Consider the following 6,000-nt stretch of genomic DNA (forward strand, 5'->3'; position numbering starts at 1 on the left):
AATATTATCAATATCCTCCATCATATCAGAATTATCCTCCCCCACAAATTCCACAAAAAAATCAACAGCCACAACTTCAAAATCAGAACCCTCAACTTTCACTACCATTTCCACAACAAATTCCACGACAAAAACCAGCAACCTAAACTTCAAAACCAAAATCCTCAACTCTTACTACCATTTCAGTACAGACCAAATCAGCTACTTGCCCAACCATTACCAAACCCTAGCAATAAAAATCCTCAGAATACTTACATGGTGGAAGGACAACAATTTCCAACCTATATGATCACTCCTCTAGATCTCAATGATGTTCAACTAAGATCTGGAGGATATTAGAAAAGGAAAAGCCTTCTATAGTTATTCAGGAACAAGTCAATTCTTAGGAACATTCTCTACAACCCAATAAAAGTTTTGAATGAACATCTCTCCAAAACCAAAATACTAAAAATTAAAAACAGAAAGAACCAATGATCTCAACTCCTATCATTGAGTAACCAGTATCTACTTCTGCACCTCCTTTTCCTGAAAGATTACAAGTTGATAGAGGGGTAGAAAAGCAGATTATGTTTCCTAATTATGATTTTCTAGATGAATTGAAAAATGTCTGTATCAAAATCCCTTTGTTACAAGCCATTAAGGATATTCCAATCCTAGCTAAAATAATAAAGGAGTTGAGCATAAAGAAACCAAGAAGAAAAGCAAAAGAAACAAAAATAATTCACCTGGTAGGAAAAATAGCAGACATAATGATGGGAAAAATTGTCATACAAAAATATGTAGATCCAGGAAGTCCAATTGTGAAAACACATATCAATGGAGTTGAAATTCTGAATACATCGACTGATTTAGGAGCAGCTATAAACATCATGAGAAAGCAAACCATGGAACAACTCAAGCTTCCTAATATTCTTTATACACCTACATTACTATAATTAGTAGGTAGATCTGTAATCAAACCAGATGGTGTGTTAGAAAATATTTTAGTCTACTTAGATTCTTGGGAATATCCTGTTGATTTTATGATCTTAACCCTCAAGAATAATCTAGGAGGACATCCACTTATATTAGGAAGACCTTGGCTAGCCACAACTGATGCTTTCATTAGCTCTAAATCTGGTGACATGTATATTTCTGATGGGAATTCAAAAAAGAAATTCACTCTATATCCTCCAGCAAGAACAATCACAGAAATAAATGACAAAGAATGGATTGATGATGAAAATGACATTCAGTCTCTTTTATTATTTCAGATATTAGTGAAGATAGTCAAATCTTGAATACAATGGAAAATTTTGAATCATCTCCAGAATATGAACATGATTAATTCCAAGAAAAATCCAATATTGAATATTTGTCATCTAATCAGATGTCTCTCTATTCTATGGAAGAATTTGGTAGCTCTACAATTGAAATCTTCCCAGGGAGAACATTAAACATAAACAATAACTTGGAGAGATTATAACGGGAAAAGCTAATCAAAACATTACAACAACATTCTGTTGCATATGCATGGGAATATACTGACATGAAAGGAATTAGTCCTAATACTTGTACACATCACATCTACATTGAAGAAAATTGTAAACCTATCAGACAACCTCAAAGAAGGATGAATCCAAATCTTAGGGAAATTGTGAAAGAAGAGCTGCAAAAACTACTAAATGTAAACTTCATTTACCCAATTTGGGTTTCCCCATTAGCGATTGTGCCTAAAAAGAGTGGTAAATGGAGGGTATTCATTGATTATCGAGAATTAAATAAAGTTACGCTTAAAGATCATTTTCCTTTGCCCTTTATAGATCAAGTGTTAGATACATTAGCAGGTAAGAAGTATTTCTCATTCTTGGATGGTTTTAGTGGTTAAAATAATGTTCAGGTGGCACCTGAAGATCAAGATAAAACCACATTTACTTGTCCATGGGGAACCTATGCCTACCGAGTACTTCCTTTTGGATTAAGTAATGCACCTGTAACATTCGAAAGAGCAGTACTAGGAATTTTTTCTGATCTAATACATGATTGTGTAGAGGTATATATGGATGACTTTACAGTCTATGGGAATACATTTGAAGAAGCTTTAGAAAATTTGAATTTTTTTTTAAAAGATGTAAGGAAGAAAACCTTTCACTAAGCCATGAAAAATGTTTTATGATGTTTACAAAAGGGTTTGTTTTAGGAAATCACATTTCAGGAAATGGAATTAAAGTTGATAAATCTAAAGTTGAAGTCATCTCTAAATTATCAATTCCAAATTGTCAAAACGATGTTAGAAGTTTTCTAGGATTTACACGATATTATAGACGATTTATAGAAAATTTCACTAAAATAGCATCCCCACTCTTCAAATTACTCACCAGGGATTGTGAATTAAATTGGAATCCTAATTGCCAGTTAGCATTTGAGACTTTAAAAGCAAGAATTTCTGAAGCACCCATCTTAAGAGGTCCAAATTGGAAACTACCTTTTCACATTTCAACAGATGCTTAAGATACAACTTTGGGAGCTGTATTAGGACAAAAAGATTTGATTCCCTATGCCATCTACTATACAAGTAAGAATTTGACTCCCACTGAGTTAAATTATACTGTAACTAAAAATGAATTTTTAGTTGTTGTTCATGCCACTAATAAGTTCATACATTATATAACAGACTATGAAACCTTCGTTCATATAGATCACTCTACAATTAGATACTTAATGAATAAACCTATTACTACTGGTAGAGTTACAAGATAGCTATTACTCTTGCAAGAATTCAATATTACTGTGCTAGATAGACCTAGAAAACAAAACACAATTGCTGATTTCTTATCCCGCATTCAAAATATCAAAGATGACATTCTAGTTGAAGATCAGTTTCCTGATGAATATCTTTTTGCAGTGACTACTCAGACCCCTTAGTTTGCAGATATTGCCAATTACTTAGTCACAGGGAAATTTCCTTCACATTTGTTTCCTAGAGAGAAAAGAAAAATCATTCAAATAAGTGCAAGATACTCATGGATCACTAATGAATTGTATAAAACGGGTCCCGATCTCATGATCAGAAGATGTGTTAGGGAAGATGAAATGCATGAGATTCTTAAGGCATGTCATGATGAACCGTGTGGTGGACACTTTGCTAACCAGAGGACATCATAGAAAATGCTTACGTTAGGATATTATTGGCCATCCATCTTCAAATAAGCCAAAGAATATGTCAAGAGGTGTGACAACTACTAAAGGGTAGGAAAACCTACTCCTTCAAATGAAATGCCACTACAAATTCAGGTATTCATTGAACCTTTTGAAAAATGGGCCTTGGATTTTTTTGGACCAATTAATCCCCCATCTAAGCAAGAGAAGTATATATTGGTATGAACTGATTATGTCACTAAATGGGTAGAGGCAAGCATTACCTTTTGCTAATGAAAAATATGTAGTTAATTTTCTTTTTGAGTACATCTTCACTCGTTTTGGTGTTCCAAAGAAATTGTGATAAATCAGGGATTTCAATTTACATCTAAAATGGTGAAGAGTCTTGTGGAAGATTACAATATCAAATATAGGAAATCTACCCCCTATCATCCACAAGCAAATGGTCAAGTTGAATCTACAAATAAGGTGATTGAAGGAATTCTCACTAAGACTGTGCATCTACATAGAAGAGATTGGGCAGAAAGGCTTCCTGAAGCCTTATGGGCTTATAGAACTACATGGAGGAACACAATGGGACACACACCCTATGAAATTGTTTATGGGAAACAATTCCTGTTCCCTATAGAGTTTCAAATCAAAACCTTCAAGATGGTAGTAAAATTGGGACTGGATTTATCAGAGGCACAGAAACATATATTGGAGCAACTCAATGAGCTTGATGAAATCAGGCAAGATGTAGTTCAAAGAACTAGTATAGTCCAACAGCAAAGAGCTAAATGACATGATAAATATATCAAGGAGAAGAAGTTTCAAGTAGGACATTGGGCACTTTTGTTTGATTCAAAATTCAAAGATTTTCAAGCGAGGTTTCAAACTCACTGGCTTTGACCATATGAGATTGAAGAAGTCTTTAGTAATGGAGTAGTAAGGATAAGGATAATAGATGGAAGAAAAATACCTCTTCTTATGAATGTTCAGTGGTTGAAGATATATCAGAATCCAATTTCAAGAGAGGAGCTCATTAAGATTTTCCATAATAACTCTAAAATGAAGCTAGTGAAGAAGAATTCTTCTTCTCCACTAACTTAGCCTTTGTTTTTCCTAAAAAAGAATTATAAAAAAGATATAAAAAATAAATAAATTGTATGAGATTGAAAACCAATCATTGATTGGCATACTTATACAGAAAATATAGGGTGAAAATCAGAGATTTCTAACATCCTATATTTTCCATTTCCTTTCTGTAATAAGTAGTGATAAAAAGCTACATTCATTTGCAGTTTAGAATCTGCAAATTCATAGTCTCATTCTATCTCATTCTGTTTTCATTTTATTTTACAATTCCATTTCATCTCACTATCATATTTCATTTACATTTTATTTTTACAGTTTTACTCCATCTCACCCTATTTCCCATTTTATTTTACATCTCATTCCATCTCACTATCATAACCCATTTCCATTTCATTTTTACACTCATATTCCACAACCATACTTCACTTTTCCTTCTTTTCACATTCTACAGTTGATTCCATTCTGTAGCTAATATGATTCTGCAACTACAACTTACTTATCAGCTATGGCACAATTGTACAACTCACAAATAAATCATGAATGAAGGAAATTGAAGAATCAAGTTTTGGAGATCAAACATGCTAAAAGGTACCTAAGGATCAACACCAAAAGAGTTATCAAGCAGAAGGTTAAGTTCTAAAGGTAAAATGCAAAATTTATTTCAAAGAGCAAGTTAAAAACATAAGGCATGTATAATATGAATAACCGTATGTCTCCTTAACGAGTCATCATTTGATTTGACTGCCACTTCATCATACCACATCTCCACCACATCTTCCTTACTTGGTACCAAACAGTCAATAATAACTTCATCATACCACATCTCCCCTACACTCTCCATACTCTGTACCTAAACGGTCCCTAATAACTCCATCTGTTGACATTCATGGCCACGATGTGACCAACTTATCCACGTCTCTCCCAACCCTCACCATCTACTTATTCCACGCAAACCCATAGTTCTTTTTCACCATACTCGCAATCAGTCCATTTCATAGACCAGGAGAGTAATTCTGAAGGTTAAGAAATTTTGCGAAATAGAAGCCATGGGACTCATTGTCAGGATAGAGCCAGTATGAGCAAAATATATGGAAGGATACCCACAACTCAAAGAAATGTTGCAGAAGGCTAGATGGCTCAACTTCATTGAAAAATTTGATGGCTTCCACAAAGAGATCACAAAATATTTTACTAGATCATTTGATGGTACAGAAGTAGAAATTGGAGACATTAAGTTTGCAGTAACATAATCCTACATAACAAAGGCTACATAACTACTAGGACATGGTGAAAGATGGTTCAAAAACAAGGAATTCCACAGTGAATCATGGAAAGTAATCCTCAAGAACCCAGGTATGGATGTGTCTGTGTTTAGAAAAAGAATTCCTACTTCAACACTTAAAAGTAAATGGAGAAGCATGCTTTTAATATTACATAAATTTGTTACCTGTGAGGCGAGATTCGGGTGCATGTATGTCTACCATATAGGTTTATTGATGAACTTTCTAGAAAATGGAGAAATAAATCTCTCTTTCTTCCTGCTAAACAGCGTAAGAAGGATGGCTTCAAATGCACAGAAGAAAATAGAATTCATAGCACAACCATGTACCATCATGGGATGGTAAAGATACTGGTTGAGTATCATTTGAAAAGAATAGGAGATACTTGGGAAAATTTCCGGATAATAAACTATTTCCAAGAGGCACCAGAGTCACCTAAAGAGGGTAATGTCAGAATGAGTAGGAGAAAGAAAACCGGTATAACCATTCAATACAAACCTGAGTC

The sequence above is a fragment of the Pinus tabuliformis genome, chromosome X, assembly GCF_031772625.1.
Source record: "Pinus tabuliformis cultivar Carrire ecotype Pingquan chromosome X, CPIR1, whole genome shotgun sequence".
Classification (NCBI taxonomy): Eukaryota; Viridiplantae; Streptophyta; class Pinopsida; order Pinales; family Pinaceae; genus Pinus; species Pinus tabuliformis.